Source organism: Diabrotica undecimpunctata, chromosome 4, assembly GCF_040954645.1.
Source record: "Diabrotica undecimpunctata isolate CICGRU chromosome 4, icDiaUnde3, whole genome shotgun sequence".
In the NCBI taxonomy this organism is placed as follows: Eukaryota; Metazoa; Arthropoda; class Insecta; order Coleoptera; family Chrysomelidae; genus Diabrotica; species Diabrotica undecimpunctata.
In genome coordinates, this window is record NC_092806.1 from 148,904,307 (window position 1) to 148,923,825 (window position 19,519).

A 19,519-nucleotide genomic window follows, 5' to 3' on the forward strand; every position below is an offset into this window, starting at 1 on the left:
ATTCGATATTTTAATCTAATTTCCTTGAAAGCTCCGCGATTTTTGGCTAGATACTAGATTTTATGCGTGATATTGATATAAGTTATATGTGATCATGATTTTTACGTATTATTAGGTTTATTTCATCTTTAGACATATTATTTTCGCTACTGTTTTACCTTCAGATTACTCGCATAGCAACTTGTTATATGGGCGGTCGCGTGGGATATACGTGTGTCCCAGGATAAATCAGGTCTAAAATATACATTCAATTGCCGTTTTAATATAAAACTAAGTTTGTTTTTATAAAGTATTTTTTAGACAACCTTATATTTTGTTATAAGTGAATAAATACATTTTATAAATTAATGTTTGATGAAATAATAACCAGATCATTTATCTTCTTCTGTTGAGCATTTTAAGTAGATGCATGACCAGTGATTCTTTCTGATGTTCTTTGCAAATCCAGTTATTGCGCAGGGAACAAATTTTTCGAGGACATATCTAGCATCGACCATTTCCTGTTTTGGCCCTCGGAAGAAGTCATAGCTTTCTCCGACTGTTCTTAGGTTCCAAGTAAAAATCCGCATTTTTCCCTCAATTGTTACCCTCAAACATTAGGAATTTAAAATATCTTTGTAATCTACGGCATCATTAGGTCCAAAGCTAAGCTGCGTAAAAAATCGCGCCATACAACTCACAGGTTCAAGTTATACATTTAGAAGAGTACTAAGGCACTCATTCCCGCAAAAATCCGCATTTTTCTTGCAATTGTTTCTCTCAAACATTAAAAATACAAAATCTCTTTCTAAGCTGCGTAAAAAATCGCGCCGTGCAACACTAAGGTTCAAATAATATATTTAGAAGAGTACTAAGGTATTTATTCCTGCAAAAATCAGCATTTTTTCCGCAATTGTTTCCCTTAAACATTAGGAATGCAAAATCTCTTTCTAAGCTGCATAAAAAATCGAGCCGTACAACACTTAGGTTCAAATTATGCATTTGGAAGAGTACTAAGGCATTTATTCCTTCAAAAATCCGCATTTTTTCCGCATTTGTTTCCCTCAAACATTAGGAATGCAAAATATCTTTCTAAGCTGTGTAAAAAATCGCGCCGTACAACACTTAGGTTCAAATTATACATTTGAAAGTTTACTAAAGCATTTATTCCTGTAAAAATCTGCATTTTTTTTGCAATTGTTTCTCTCAAACATTAGAAATGCAAAATCTATTTCTAATCTGCTACAGGTCTTATCAGTTCCAAAGCTAAGCTGCGTTAAAAATTGCGCCGTACAACACTCAGGTTCAAGTTATAGATTTGGAAGAGTATTAAGGCATTTATTCCTGCCATATTCATAATGTCAAAGAAAACAGTTAAGGGCCATCTCCTGATATTTCTGGCGACATTATAAAAACCAAACATTCCATCTACAACATCGACCCTGAACTTGCCAGGTTTGAAAGTATCCTTGTCCATGCTGTTATCTGTATGGGACAAGAATATTTTTCTTCTTCCTTAGGACAAAAGATACAAGCGTGAATTCTTTATAACATGCAAACTGACTACTGACTACTGAACCATCGTCTTTCGGTGGTTTTTATAAATTCTAGTATCTCTAAAGTATCTCTCGCTTATTTTTTTTTACTGTTCCGAACATAGTTAGCTTCAATTCATTCTCTGGTTGTATTCCTAGTAGGAAGCTATAGAACTTACAAGTCGCTTAACAACATTCGATGGGATATTTGATATTCAAAAGGAGCTTTCTGGTTAAGTTCCTGCGTTTATTTTGAGGTTTACAGTAAAGATGTTACTGCCAACTAATGTGAAGACCTTGATACTATATTTAGCAGGCTTTGAAAATATGTACTATCTTAAGGGACATCGACCTCTAAAACTTACAAGTTATTCGTAAGTTGTAAGATCAAGTCTAGGTATTACTGATTTCTGGCAGTTTCTTATAAATATCTCAAAGATATCTGTATACATATTTTTTGACGGTCCTACTGAGATCGAATCAGTAAGGCCAATTCAATGTAACAAACTACCATTCCTAAAGCATTTAACCCCTTCTGAGGCAAGATCTTTTAAACAATTTACTAATATAAAAACTTGTTAAATATAATGTATTAGAAAACTGACAACTGTTTTCAAAAGTGAAAGACAAGACTCTAACTCTTTATAAAACTAATGTTATCTACAAGTTGCCTCGTCCGGTTTGTCAGAGTTGTTATGTTGGTCAAACTTCACAATGACTTAAACAGAAAATAACATAACACGAAAGTTACCACCATTTAAAAACTGGGCACTATTTTGACTACCGAAATGTCAGGGTTTTAAGGGAAGAAAATAGTGACAAAAAAAGATTGTTTTTGGAAATGTGCCACATCAATAAAGAAAAAGAGTTAATAAATTACAAGGCAGACATGAATAATTTTTACGAAATCGACAAAATTATTAAACTATGAGGAATAAAGACAATAGTTACCCCTAAACAAAAACTTTCATGTCTTGTTCGATCAATCAAACAACATTCCAAATGAACAACACGTTTTTTAAGAAATTCCTTGTGCAGACTGCCTCCGATCTTATATAGGCTAAACAAATCATAGAATCCAAAATAGTATTTATGAAAATTCCATTTCTGTTCGCAATTCCGATTTATTTTCATCCCTCCCATTAGCTGCTATAAATCAAGAATTATCCGAGAAGCCATTAAAATTGAAAAATGCCAATTTGCCTCAATAAAAGAGGTGACTGTATCCGGTTACCTTTGACATGGAGACCTCTCATAAGGAAAATATCATCCGCTTGATCCTCCAATTAAAATTCCAACGTCAGAAATGTTCGTGCCCCCACGCCAATCTCCACCCAAACCACGTCACCATCGACGGTATAAATAAATCGTCTGCTGTTTCCAGTAGTAGTAATGCATTGATTTAAAGTAAACTTTACCATTGGTAAAGGGGGGTACTGGGGCTTTACCATTGATGGTAAAGCCCCAGGTCCAGATGAAATACCAACGGAAATCCTTAAACTAATAGAAAAAGACTCGATTCACATTTTGGTTAAACTTTTCAATAGCATTTATACATCAGGAAAAATACCACAAGAATGGCTTTTATCCACCTTTGTTACTATACCAAAAAAGATAAATGCCAAACAATGCAGTGATTACCGTACAATCAGTCCTGAGAATATCATGGACCGAGAGAGTCACAAATGTCGAGGTCTTGAGAAGAATGAATAAAGAAAAGGAAGTCATATTTACGATCAAAAAACGAAAACTGCAATACTTGGGACACATTACAAGAGGCGAAAGATATGAACTGCTTCGAATAATTATGCAAGGGAAAATAGCAGGAAAAAGGTCCATAGGAAGAAGACGAAACTCCTGGCTAAAGAATCTACGGGAATGGTATAGCTGTAGCAGCAACGAATTGTTTCGGTCAGCAGTTTCGAAAATACGTATAGCCCTGATGATCGCCAACCCTCGGAACGAAGATGGCACTTGAAGAAGAAGATTGATTAGTGATCAGTGTAGTAGAAGTGTCTGTGGTCTCGGGAGACTGAGACCTCGGAAGCCCTGAAAAAGACCTGTCTGCTGTTCCCAGTGGCAGTAATGCATTGATTAGTGATCAGTGTAGTAGTGTCTGGAGACTTGGGAGTCTGAGACCTCGGAAGACGCGAAAAAGACCTTAAAGCGAATGTCGAAAGCTCGGCGCAGTAAGAATCGACGCGGTTCTTAATTCTTTTAATAGTATTATGCTTAGCTTTATATTTGATGAAAGTCCATTTTTCGATCACTGTTTCCAATATTTGTCGCTGTATATCGGCAATAATAACGCGGCGAATGTTGTCCTCCAAGTGGTTAATTGTTTAATGTTTATCGGCGTAGACTAGCACCTTCACATATCCCCACATATAATAGTCTAGAAATGTTTAATCTTACGATATTGGAGGCCAATTTACGCTCCAAAACGTGAAACCATGCGGTTACCAGACGTTTTCTTCAATAAATCAATTGTGGTATGAGCTGTGAGACGTTTTGTGTCGTCTTATTGAAACCAAAACTCGTGCACATCATGGTTATTCGATTGGGGAATGAAAAAGGTAGTAATCATGGCTCTATAGCGGTCACCATTGACTGTAACGTTCTGACCAGCATCGTTTTTGAAGAAGTAAAATGATTTCACCAGACTATAGAGCACACCAAACAGTCAGTTTTTCTGACATAATCACAACATAAATCACTTGACAGCTTTTAAAATGGCCGACAATTAAAAAAGTATTACCAACTTACATTTCTATACCTTTAAAAAATACCCTTTACTATACAATTCTATACAATTGTTTGATTGTATCGTATGTTTTTGGCATTTTTTAATCTAGGAATTCTTGTAAAAGTCTCTTATAGATTATTCATGAAGTAGTCCTATAATTTAGTCGTTTTCAGTTTCGTGTATGTGTATTTATGTCTTTTTATTTTGCGGTAGGATATGTCTTGTTATAAGGCTATAATCGTATTTCTTTATCTGTTGTCGGTGAGAAACGATACGATCCACGTTCTCTTCCCTTTCGTCTTCTCATAATATTTCTTGATTTATTTTTTGGTACTATTGTCTAGTCTATTATTGTTTTATCTTTCTTGTTTCTTAGGTCTGTATATACTTGGGCTTTTTTTTTGTCCATAAAATTCGTTTTTAGTCTGTTAATGTTAAATTTATATGTTCGTGGCTTTCGTGTTGTAAGTTGCTATAAACATTTATTGTCGACCATATCCCCATGTCGTTAAAATTGACATTTTTTTAACTTATCAATAGATTTTTGCGGATTTTAACTAACTCCATATTGAAAGCCGAACTTGCCAAAGACAGCTGCAAAATAAATGGAGTTCCTTATCCCGAATAAAACAAATTTATGACCCATTCATAAGCTTTTATAGAAAACCTAAATATTTTGATCTCGATGTGCTATCAATTTTTCTAAGCACGTCAGTTCTTTTAATAGAGTTATAAAATGCCGTGATATATTAAGTCATAAAAATCTCGCTTCTTATAAAAGTCCCTCGGTCTTCAATATCGATGTATCGTGATTTATTGAAAGTCTTTTCGATGGTATTATCTCGACAAAAAGTTTATATAAAAACTTCTGAAATAAAAAGTCTGATTCATTTTTATTTCGCATGAGATATTTTGAATTCTCGGTTTTAAGTCAATAGTTAAAACCGAATTTTATTGACATTTTTGCTCTTTGCCTGGAGGCTTTCACTTTGTGAACTTAACGTTTTTTATTTTCGTTGATTATGCTGTATTATTGGAAGTAAGATTCGGAAAAAAGATCTGAGTTTTGTAAAGTTTATCAAGAAAAATGACAAGAAGTAATGGGAATGATATACAGCTTTAATACTTTATTAAAACGCCCTAATATGGTTTTGAAGCTATTTTATTGTGCAGTTGTTTTTTTTACCTGTTACATTTTTTATATTAAAAATTAATTAGTCACAAATATAAATTAATCACAAATATAAAAAATATAATCAGAAATTTTTAAAATACACAATTAACGCTCCGGCGGGCGCACTATGGGTACTTTATGAGACAATTTTACTATGTTTCAAGATGCCGTAAAGTAGAGGTTCTCAAAGTGGGTGACGCGGCACCCTGGGATGCCACAAGCATTTGCCAAGCGTGACGTGGAACATTTAAGAAAAGTGATACTGATGATGATTTGGGAACACCCTATATATTTGGCATAGTACACAAATTAATAATGTATCTAAACTTTCTTATTATTTAATTTAGCCTTATTTTAATCATAAAATAAACTTTTTGTAGCTGCCATTCTTGCCAAGATACTCTTTTTAAAGAGAACCGAAAAATAAAACAGACAAAAAAATAATGCACCCTTGGCTGCACAATACCAGCGATAGCTTGTGTTTTTGGAAAGACACCAAGTAAATCGGCAGTCCCAGTTGGAAAATGGATCTGCGATAGAGATTTCATTCAAGTGTCATAAAGTATGCACTGATGCATATAGATTCAAGTGTAAGAGGCACATTTTGGGCATGCAGTCCCAAAATTCGCTAGGGAATATGACAAGATTGAAATGTCGCTTGCCATCAGCGAATATTGAAATAACCAGAAAAGGGTTATCGACATGGTCGGCGTATAGAAAAAATTGTTAAAATAATGGTATAAAAGAAGCGGTATTATTGTTTTATTATCTTATATTATTATATAGATGAACTTCTTAATTCGTTTATACAACTGATCTATATTTCTGGTGAAAGTCATATAGATAAAACACAAACTCTACATAAAAGAAATTCATTACCATAGAGACACGCAGACGTATTGAAAAATGTGAAATATATCTGGAAGTAATGCCTATAAAAGGGATCCATTCCTATGCAAAAATAAACAGATAGTAACATCTAATAACGATATAGCAGATTGATTAGCAAAATATTTTAAAACTCTAGCTAGAACAACTTTTCCAAAAAGTTTATTAATACTAAGATGATTTCAGAAAATCAGTTAATAGATTTTAATTGCATTGAAGATAATCCTCTTAATATAGCATTTACAATGAAGGAGCTTATTTATTTTTCAAGTAAAAGCAAAAAATCGGCGCTGGGACCAGACGATATTCCTGATAGTTTTTTACAAAATCCACCAGATAATGGAAAAAAATATCTTCTTAACCTATACAGCAGAATTTGGACTAATATTGAGTTCCCCACAAAATGCAGGCAAGGCAATAATACTTCCATTACTAAAGCCAAATAAATTACGAATTGATCCTGATTTCTATAGCCAATTTCTATTACTAATACAATGTGCAAAATCTTGCAAAAAAAGGTGAATTATAGACTAAGGTGGTTTTGGAAAACATTAAATTATTAATCAACGAACAAAGCGGCTTTCGCAGGAACAGATTTACCATCTTCTTCAAGTGCCATCTCCGTGGCGGAGGTCGGCAATCATCATAGCTATTCGAACTTTTGAGACGGCTGCTCTGAAAAGTTCATTTAATGTACATTTGTACCACTCTCTCAGGTTGCGCAGCCATGACATTTTACGCCTCCCTATGCTTCTCTTTCCTTGGATCTTTCCCTGTATAATCAGTTGGAGCAAGGTGTATTTCTCTCCAAGTGTAATATGTCAGAGATATTCCAATTTTCTTGTTTTAATAATATTTAATTTTACCTTTTACTTTAAATTTAGATTTACCATAGATAATTTAATAGACCTAGAGTCCGAAATACATTGACCATTTGCAATTGGACAGAAATATCTTGCTATATTTTTCAATATAAGGAAAACGTTTGATATGGCTTGGAGATACGACATTTTTAACACACTGAGTAATCGGGGTATTAAAAGTAACATTTGATATTTTGTTCATTATTTTCTTAACATTAGACAACTTAAAGTTAAAATAAATGGTACAGTATCCAGAACGAAAGACCAAACAAATAGAACATCTCAAGGATCTATTGTTAGTTTAACACTATTCTTAGAAACGATAAACAAAATCTTTTTTTTCAAAAAGATTTTGTTTCATATAAATAAAATTATTCATATAAATAACAAATGACGAACCCTTCCTTTTACGAGAGAATCAGAATATATCTCTCTCCATAATAATCAATTCCCAAAGTTTTTGATCAGACAAATATAGTCACGCGTCCCCCTTGGATCTTTCCACCTGCAGTATGTGATCTAACTGTTTCTAAACACAATACGCTTTAAACATACTTACTTTTTTTCCAGATCATTGTCATATCTGTACGATTTCATCCAAAAATTGATGATGCTAGCCGTTATAGCTCCGTATATTGCATTCTAGTTTAAATTGTCTTCCTATTGTAATATTTACTCTGGAGAACTATATTTAATTCTGCAAGCCCTCATTCATATACGTACCCAAAAAAATTCCAAATTCTGTCATAATTACCCACTCTTTTAGTGCATTATATATGAAAGAACAGTTATATACCAGTAATTATATAGGTATTTTAATAAAAGAACAATTGCATTTACTAAACAACGTAAGGCAGCAAGTACGAATTATGGGTTCCATCACATATTGGACTTCAAGGAAACAAAAAAGTAGATTTTTACGCCAGAGAAGCAATACATAGTGCCTCTTCAGTGTTAGTGAACTTAGTGTCGGTTTCCGACTACAAATTGTTTCTTAAAGAAAAACTGACAAATGAATGGAAAACTAGTGGAATATTTCACGATCAACTCTTCACATCGTAAAGCTCCAAATCAAATCTTGGTGCGGGATAAACTTAAATCGCCAGCTGTTTGTTAACCTAAAATATTTGCATATAGTAATAGATTATAACAGTAAACTGTGATATTAATGTAACACATGTCTTAATAGAGATAATATCCTAAATATATTAGTGTAAGACAAAAACACTCAATACCTAACAATATAAAAGCAGTCTTAGGATCACGTTGTAAATTCACAAATATGGTTAATTACTTAAAAGATATTAGTACATAGTACAGCTTATAACCCAAAGTGGTTGATGCTGTTATCAATACAATAAAAAGAACGTGTCTTATTAAGTGGACTTAATAGGGCACGATAAGAACAAGAAAGATTTATTACCCTGAAATTCAAATAAAATATACATTAAAAATAATTTACATGAATGAAGAAATATATAAAAAAATTCTCATTAGTTATTCCTTAACTCAGTGTTTCTTATTTATTTCGGTATCAAGATATTGCTTTAATGCAAGTAATTTCCTAAAGTAATTTGTGTTTCCCGTAGATTAAAATAATCTTAAAATGATAAGAGAAAAGAGTATGATATCTATATGCGAAAAAAAACTGGCTGGATTACAGAGAAACAATGACTATTTTAATAAAAAGTAATTGTTTATACAAATACATTTTCCTTCTCATTCTTATAAATAGGAAAAATGCTTGTTCAATCTTCGGTAACTTCTAAACAGGCATTCCAGCGTTTTTTAGATCGTCCAATACTTCTTCGACATTTGTCTTGAAATATTCTTACTATTCCTTTTTGTGCCATTCTAGTAATCTGTTTATTCCATTTTATTCTTTTTTGAAGTTATACTTCTATACGCGCATTCGAAGTTGGAAATTTGTACGGGAGTGAATCGGCAAAATCATTACATATGTAAGATATAGGTTAGAGAAAGATACAAGATATATTTTCTCTCTCTTTCTCTCTCGAGAATAAAAATGTTCCTTTTGTAAATATATTTAATATTTATTAATATTATTATTATTTGTTTATTAATAATATTATCATGGTAAATTAAACATATGCGTAAGTTATGAATATTGCATTTTAATTTGTATTGTATTATTATGTTCTAGTTTATTGTATTGTATTTTTATATTAAGAGCGTAGGCGTAAAATTTCGGGCCAATGCTTTTTAAATGCATTCTTTTTTTTCGAATCCTGAGAAAACTAATAAATATTTTTGAAAAATTTAAAGGCAGAATGAAAGAATACGTTATTACCGAGGGCCGAATATCCCTGAAAACTTCTATAATGTTTATTTTAATAAGTTACAGGGGTAAAAAAAAGAGAAAATTTAGTGTGATTTTTAATTTCAAATATCTCATTCAAAAAAACTTTGTGTTTATTCTAAGGGACTTTTGGCCCTCGTTAATAATGTAATCTTTCATTCTGCGCTTTTTTCAGGATTCGAAAAAAATTAGTGTTTTAAAAAGCATTGGCCTAAAATTTTGCGTCTACACTCTTAATAAAAAAATAAACAATGAATTTTACTGCAGTGTATGTGTAAAAATTTTTTTTGCATTCAACTCCTTTCATACATATATGAAAAAAAATATATACATTTTCATCAAAATATTGATTCAATCTTTCATTTACTATACTCCTATTACAGGTCAAATGTTGTTTATATCCAGCAAACGATGCACCATATACCTATATACCTAATTCTGTTTCTCTTTCTGCTCTTTCTTACCTATAGCATTACATATGTAATGATTGTGCAGATTGACTCCCATATAAATTTGTAACGGCGAACGCGTGTATAGAGGTATAACTTCTACCGGCCACAACCGTTTTTTTTTATAATCACATGTTAAATGAAACTATTTTGTAATATCTTAGAATGTCTTGACTTCTTTCGCTATCCTATAAAGTTTTGCCGATTATCTTTCTGAGTATGTTCATCTTTGTTGTTTCCATTATTCGTTTTATTTTACTTCTGTAAGGCTTTATTTTTTTAGAGTTTGTTATAATGGGGCGTATTGTAGTCTTGTACACCATAGTTCTCATTTCTATATCGAGATGTTTATTTCTCCATATAATGTCATGTTACAGCCTGCTACTTTATTAACTTTTGCCACTTGGAGTCTTACTTTACTTTCAGTACTGCTCAAATTTGGCATCTCTATTCTTAGTTAATTAAAACTAAATTAAATTAAAACAATGTATCAGTTCTTTACAGTTGGTCAGGCATTTTGTTTTTCAGTTGCTACTCTTGTATTTAGACTTTTCCATTTTGTGTTAAAACAACTACATGTGCATAGGGGAAGTTAAAAACGATGAACCTAACTTAGAATATAAAAAAGATAACAATCATCAGGTATCGAATATATTTGGCTTAATTAACTCATCTTCAGCGGTTCGCATCTCAGAAGCCATGAGGACCACTCCTACAGCGACTCTCGAGGCTCTGCTAAATTTACCTCCTCGGCATCTTATTGTAAATCACGATGCCATGATAGCTGCTCATTGTCTTAACTGCTCTGGATACTGGTTGGGAATGAATGGGCGGATGTGCCAGTTTGACATTTGGAGACAGGTCCTCGATTGTTCTCCTGTGTTCTCTATGGTACAGGACAGCATGGCCCCCAATTTGAATTCTCATCCTTCTTTGTCGTTTAATTTCCTGTATGGGATGAGTGGGTGAAACCAAAGCCTGCACTGATCAGTCTAAGTACGCTCACCTAGTTCAAGGATGAGTCCAAAATAGACGAGCGGGTAGATACTGAAGTAGACTTGGACTTGCTTAGGCAGGACCATCTCTATTTGCTCTGGCAGTCACGCAGCGCTAAGGGCTATGGAACTACCGACAGTGAGCTCTAAGGGTACAAGAGAACACTTGCTAATATTGCACTGATCCAAGGGGTTAACTTAGTATGGGTACCGGGATACACAGATATGGAAAAAATGACAGGCAAGACCTTGGCCAGACAGGGCTCATCCACTCTGCCTGTGGGTCCCGAATCTGTGATTTAAGTGCCCTTCAGTACTGGTCAGAGAAGTCTCAAAAAGCTTCCTCTGCGTAGATTTCAGGACTTTTGGGCCAGTTGTGGAGATATAAGGATGGCTCATTTAAAATTCTTACAGCCCAACTTCTCCTTCTAGATCGTACAAGATGCTCTATGGTGGTCAGTATGCTTACTGGTCACTACAGCGGATGGCCCACGGTGCCGTCTGTGTAATTAAGAAGACGAAACCTTCTTACATGTCCTAAGGAAGTGCTCAGCACTGGCCTATCAGAAATGGCAGATCGTGGATTCAGCCCTTATGCAACCAAGTAAAATGAGGGCGTGACATTAAAAGAGACATGTAGCCTCGTGTGAGGCCACAACGTAACTTAAGGATTATACATTTGGAATGGCAGGAAGAACTCAAATTTGGAGCCCCTGCTGATTATAACAGATATGAGAACCTGAAGTTAGACAACCATATCTACGAATATGCCTCTACCTTTCCTTACCTAGGCTTAATAATAAATGACAGCAACAACGTCAGTCAAGAATTACAAGCACAAATTCTTAGCGGTAATAAGTACTTTTATACTTACAAACACTAAATAAAAAGTCACTGAATCGCGAGTATAAGATTCGAATCTACAAAACAGTAATTAGACCAGTGGCCATATATGGATGTAAAGCGTGGACCCTTTCAAAAACTAATGAAAATGAATTAAGAACATCTGAACGCAAAATATTAAAAAAGATATTTGGACCTACCCATTTTAACGATGATTGGTGTAGAATAAAAATGAACTATTAGCTAAATGAATTATTGCAAAGCGAATATCGGCCCTGGCCGGCAAGGTACGGTTAAGTTGTACTGATAACGTACTCCTAGTTTTTAATAAAAACAAGTGGTTTTATTAAATAGTTTTTTAAAATTAAAGTGTTTATCTACTAGATACTACTACGTAAGTCATCTATACGTAATTATTATTTTATTATTGTGAAAAGAAAACGTCAAATAATAAATATACACCACCGTACAATCATTTTGTGAGGTTAGCTGCTTTAAGTAGCTTATAGTAGCATGCGATTGGTTTTTCATTTACCAGAGTCGGAGTAAGGCCTTCGCCACCGCAGCTTAAAATGACTTCACACAATGTAAACACACCTTCCGATCTAACCAGTCCAGTAAATCAACGTTCGAATATCACAAACAGCTATGCTTCAGCCGCTTCACATTCTTTTCCGAGTAAGAACCAAGCAATTGTATTTAGTTGTATCGATAATGCTAAACTGCAGGATTATCTCATTCCTTTGGGTACAATCATCAACCCAAAAAGTATTATTTTTTCATCTAGATTATCTTATAATAGAATCTGCATGTATTTGGCAAACAAAACCGTAGTAGATAACTTCATGACACAACATGGCTCTATAGAAGTACTCGGCGAAGTTGTAACAGCACGAAGACTTGTCTCTCCAGCAGAAAGACTAGTCTTGTCTGAAGTCTGCCCGTCAATTCCTCATCAAGTATTAGTTGAAGAATTACAGAATATCGGTTTAAAGCTTATTTCCCCAATAACATTTCTGAAAATTAGCTCGACTCTTCCCGAATATAGTCACATATTGAGCTTTCGGAGGCAAGTTTATATAAGCCCTATAACATCACCAATTCCAGATTCTATTCTAATAAATTTCGACCAAACACCTTACCGCATATTTTTGTCTCAAGGTACACTCACCTGCTTTATTTGCAAAAATACAGGACACATATCATCTCAATGCAAAACCAGTTCAGTAACGGAATCAACTCATATTGAGTCAAACAATAAAGTACCAAATCAAACAGCTTCAACAAGTATACTACACAAGGTACCAAACACCCAGCAGTCATTTAGTTATCCATTATCAAATCCGAGCATATCACCTACACCTACAAATCTCCACAACAAAGAAACTACTAATACTCCTACTCATAGCAACACTTTTAATCAACCTCATTCAGCGGCAATACCGTTTTCACAAACTTCGGAAGCAATATTTTTCAATCTATCAGCTCCTTTTCCATTAGATACAACTGCAGAAAATTCTAATAAAACTGATACATCACCACAATTTTTTGAAACAACCAATTCAGTACCTCCAGTACTTCCAAATGTAATAAAGCCACATCATCTAAGTGAAAACTCTAATAGCAATTGCGAAAACGCAAGTTCTTCCATAAAACGCAGTATTGGTGAGATCGACACGCCTCCCTCAGATTCAGCAATTTCATCAGAAAATCTGTTTGCAAAACCCAAACTCTCTAAACCAAAAAAACCGCGCTCATCTAAAGTACAATCTACACGGGAAACTCTTGAAAATTTCATTGATAATCATACCCCACCATTCGTTTTCAATTGCCACCAATTGTCCTTACTGATTGATAATGTCCAAGGCTCCCCCGACACTATTAGCGTCGTTAAAGAATTTACAACTGATATGGTTGGTTTACTCCGTCTTTTACAAAGCAGCTATTAATATGCAAATGATAGATCTACAAAAAGCAAGTTTACAAAACTTCAAAATAAACTATACACCCACTTAGGGAAAGAGATTTCTGACTTAGATAGTAACTCTTCTGTAGACAATCGTTCAGTATCATCTAACTCCGAATCTGTTAACAACATTCAACTCGATACTTCAATGCAACATTGATGGATTCTTCCATCGTCTCCCTATGCTACAGCTTCTTTTATCTGAATATTCTCTAGATATTATTTGTCTACAGGAGACAAACTTAAAGACCAATCAGTTGTACAATTCAAAAAATTTTACTTGTTTCCGCAAAGACCGTACAGATGCAAGTCGTGCAAGCGGTGGTGTAGCAATACTAGTAAACAAATCCATCGAGGCGATACAAATTCCAATAGTCAGTGATTTGGAGGCCGTTGCTATCAGAATCATATCTACCAGTTTAGTATCTATTTGCAATGATTACCTTCTTTGTGACAAACAAGTAAGTTCTGATAGCCTTTGCAGGTTATTTGAGCAACTGCCACGTCTCTCTACATTCATTAAAACACATTTTTCCGAAACATCCTTTTGAAAAGTTGCTAAAATACCAGCTTTCCCAAGCTCATGAACATGGAAGAAGCGTCCAGTTTTTATGGGTTCCCTCACACGTCGGAATAACAGAAAATGAAGAAGCTGACAGGATTGCACGAGAGGCAATTTTAAGTGATTTGTCGGAGCCGATAGACAAGTGTGTTTCCAGTGACTTAAAAGCTTATTTTAAAAATAAAGTGTTGTGTTTGTGGCGAAATGAGTGGTCTCAAACTAATTCCAATTTAAATAAAATCAAAAATAATGTGTCGCAGTGGTTTCCATCGTCGCGCAATAGACGAGAACAAATTGCGGTTGCGCGTTTACGTCTAGGACATATCAGATTAACGCACTCCTACCTCTTCACAAAGAAAAATCCACCTATATGTGATCAGTGTAACGTCCGATTAACAGTCGAACACTTTTTAACAATTTGTAGTAAATATGACCAAGAAAGACAGCGCTACAAGATCCCAAACGCTCTACCACAGGCTCTAGGTCAAAACTGTTCCTGTGACAATATAGTGAATTATCTCAGATCCATAAACATTTTCTATAATCTGTAGGTGTTTAACTTTGTTATTTATATTTTGTTCCGTCGCTAATAACCTTTTGGTGGATGCGACATCTTTTTCTAATAAAAAAAAAATTAATGCAAAGCGCAGATACCGTTAGATTTTTAAAGTCCGAAAGACTAAACTGGCTTAGCCACTTCGAATAAATCTCAGGTAATTGAGCTGTAAAGCTAGTCCAGAAATGGAAACCAAAAGGAAATAGGATAGGATGAAAGCCCCATAAAAGGTGGATAGACGATTTAGAGGAAAATCTTAAAACAGTGAACATCAAGCAGTAGCAAGGAAAAATATCCGAAGAATGGAAAGTCAGAATGAAAGAACGTTGTTAAACAGGCCAAGACCCACAAAATAAGAAGATGACTCTTTTGTGATGCTTTTTTGGCCCAATTGAGGATTTGGATCCCCCAAGATTCATGTTTTATATTTTTGATTACTATTTTACTTTTTCTTTTAATTCTATTCTTATCTAAAACTTAAAGCACCGCCACCACTGTGAAATCCCCAGGAATATCGAAACATTTTCCGAATAGGAGGATATCCGACACAGTCGCGATATCACCAGCCACGCTAACGTCGACACCGGCACAGCCCCGGTGTTACATGAGCAATTCGTGTAATTTCATGGAAGAGATATGAAAACTTCAAAGTACGAAAGCTGGAAATATAGGGAAACGAAGAATATTGGAACATATTTCAGTCTATCAGGAATTCATTAAGGACTCGTCTGCTTCTACTTCCAATACACTTCCATATTTATGTCGGTCTAAGTGATTGATGGTTTACGTGTCTATTGAACGACTACATACTTTATTGAATACGGTGTTTTAGTTTTAATTTATACGAAGTTAATCTGTAACTTGGTATTTTTTGCTGCAGATGCACTTATCCTAGTTTCCTCTACAATAAAACTTCTTAAAGGGAGTGAATAAAATGTCATCAAATGTTTCCCAATTCGAGAGATGGCTGCGTTATATGGATACAAATTATGGATAAGTGTCAAAGAAATAAAAGTTTACTATTTAATATAAGTTTATTCATAGTTTTCTCATTTCTACACGATAAAACTGAAAATTAAAATTTCTAAATATTTTGTTAAAAAATTGTTTTTTGGAGTTTTTGATAGTTTATCCTTACATTTTGTTAACAAAGTTAAGAAAAATGTTGACTTCCACCATTTGCTAATACGAGAAATGTGGTATGTGTCTGACAACTCAACAGTGTCAACTCTTATACGAGATTGTCATATGTCATATTGCGTAGCATCTCCTGTTAATGGATCAATTGTAACATCATGATTAAATGTTGAAAGTAAAAGAATATTTTTGTTTTTCTTTGGAATATAAAACACTAGGGTTGTATTTTATTGGAAACCAAAAATTTTTGATTACTCTTCACGATTTTTGGTATTTTTCATATTGGAAAGAATTTGCTTTTTATTTTTTCAGAGAGACCTCACAGATGTTACCTGGTGTTCTACAAGCAACTGTTGCATCAATGGATCACCATTAGTTAACAAAAATCAATTTTTTGTGACATAAATAGTACATGTCGTTCATTTAATATTATACTATTAGGAAACCGAAATAAACTTGAACTTCTTCTACACACTTTATTTATTACGAAGAATTGTATATTGAGGTCCAGCAGTAATCGCTTAGCAGACTAGGACTCCACTTACCTCGGTAACACTTTTCCATGCCCAGAAAATTTTAGTAGAAGCATTCTCCATGTTCATCACTTACAGCACCTAAAGTTTTTGGAAAGAAATTCAGATGATTATCTAGTAAGTAAATTTTTAGAGAGATGTAATAAAATTTTTCTGGCTGCTCCTGGTATACCAGAATCTTTACCTGCACATCTATATACGTTAGTTGCCAGTTGACAAATTGTTCCGGTTTTGGCTAAGGTTCATGTTTTGACTAAGCTCTGTCGGTAATGCAGATCCAACGGTTATTGACACTGGCGCCAGTGATGTCAGAATTGGATTTTAGCAGTCTGGATCAAGTGTCCCATACGCTACTACAATTCCTCTCTAGACGCGTAATAGTTGCGTCACAATATCTTTGTAATTGTTTGCTTTGACATTGCCAATAAAATTGGACACAACTATTTTACTCTCTATGCTGTTTCTAAACTTTATTTTGCAAGTTGTCCAATTCAACATCTTTCATTACTCGTACTTATAAATCCTCTTTAATTTTTGCCTCACTAACTTTTGAAAATATCTTTTAATATACAAGACGCTCGTCCGGTACGATCTAGTCCTTAAAAAAAATTTTCATTAAGCCTAGCTTTATATATAGTGGTTAGTAGTCAACCAATGGTTCATTGGTAAGATTTTTTAGATTCGAAGTTGGTGCTTAACGTAGTGGTCATTCCTTCTGTAGGCAGTAATGACGTATACTCCAGTCGTCGTATAAAAGAGATATTTATATAGTACTTATAATATTTATACATAAAGACCGTGACCATAAACGGTGAAGAGGGAGATAGGCAAAGACTAATTGTTTTCAGCCCAAAAAATTATCTATCTCTGGATTATGATCTAAGTTTATGTCTGCATCGGAATATATCTTATAAAGTTATTTTATATATATATATATATATATATATATATATATATATATATATATATATATATATATATATAAACATCGGTTTAGAACGTCTTTCGACGTTGTCCGATATCTAAACACCATCTCTTCCTATCTTCGCAGTCGTTGGTTGTTAAATTTCTTTTGCTCATGGACTTGTTTCCGCCGTGTTGCCATTCTAATCTGGGTCTTCCTCTTTTCCATCGACCTATCGGTTGCCATTCTACTACTTTTTTGTGGAGTCTTGTTGCTGGCATCCGTTGAACATGCCCATACCACCTTAATTGTTTCTTCTCTATATCTTGAGTTATATTTCCTTCTATTCCCATACGTTGTTTTATTACATCATTTCTGATTCGGTCTCGTCTGGAAATACCTAAAGATCTTCTCATTGTATTCATCTCTACTGCTTCTTTTCGCTTTCTGTTTTTTTCACTAATTTCACTAATAAAAAGAAGAGTAGTTTTAATCATGGTCTCATATATATTAAATTTTCTTCTTTACGTTATCTCTTTACTCCACAGTATAACATTGAGACATCCTAAGACTTTCTTTGCTTGAGTGATTCGTTTTTCTATTTGTCGTGTATCAGTTCCTGTATTGTCAAAGGCAACACCCAAGTAGTCATAGCTCTGACAGCAGGAAATATGTTGTCCGTTTTCGAGGTCTATGTTATCTGACTCGTTTCCAATACAAAGATATTTGGTATTTGTTGTATTGACATTCATTCCCCAGTCGTTATATTCTTCTATCAGTTTTCTAAGCATGTACTGCATGTCTTCCCTGTCGGTGGCTAATACTACCTGGTCATCAGCAAACTGGAGTGTATGTACATATATATTCATTACTAAGCTCTATACCCATCCTATGCACGTTTCTTTTATATCTTTCCAATGCTGCTGCAACATATATCTTGAATAAGGTTGGTGAGATACAGCATCCCTGTCGCAAGCCTTTTGTAAGCAGGAATTCTTCCGTTAGATATTTTCCTGTTTTTATTTGTGCTTTTGAGTCTCTATATAGTTCTTGTAAAGCATTTATCAATGTGTGGTTGATGTTAGATCTTTTCAACGTCCACAATTTTGTTAAGGGGATGTTGTCATATGCTTTTTATGTCATATGCTTATAAAGTTATTGTCTTTCTAAATGTCTTAATCAAGATAAAATAAATTTAACTCCTGACTATGGTATTTTAAATATTTTATTGTGATCTTCACATTATCTTTCATTTTCAACCTTGACATTAAAGTCTTCCAAAATTCAGGTTTAGGAATATCTAGTAGAACTGCTTTCAGGTCCTTCTTCTTTTCTTCTTTTTTTAGTTCAGACGAGCCTCGTTAATCTCTGGCACTTGATTGTAAGACTTTTGTACCATACCTTGTTTTTTCCGTTACACTCGAGTAAGTCCTGTGGTCTCAACAACAGTTAACAGTTTCCTTGTTAGTAGTCTCGTCTGGTGCAATTCTCAGTAGATCAGCAAATTCCTGTCTTATATCTATTAGCGCCTTGTATTGGCATTGGATGTGTACAGCAGTATTTTCTTTTATTTCGCATTTTCTGCACCATGGTTTATTCACCTTATTGAATTTATATATGTCTGTTTTTAAACGATACTGTCCTGTCACTATTCAGGTGACCATTTTAACCTCATTTATTGAAGTTCATTAAGTTGTCTAAGAGTTTTTTATCAAAATTTTTGTTTATTTTTTAGTCTGGCTTCTAAACTCTTCAGTGGATCTTTATTTCTTTTGATGATTCCTTATCAGCCTCTTCTCAACCTCTTTTTTGTAGCATCTTTAGTAATGCCATAAAATGGTACTTGTCCTACAAATGTTTCTCTTGAACCTTGTTTTGCCAAAAAATCTGCTTGAATATTCCTATACACATGTTCATGACCCGGCACCCATTTTAAAGGCACGTTAATATCTTTTGCCAGATTGTTGAGGAGATATTTGCAGTTCCACGCCAGTTTTGATTTGGTCAGTAAGTTCTTTACTTCTTTACTGCTAAGGTACGGAACTTCTATACCTACTTCGTCGTTTGAG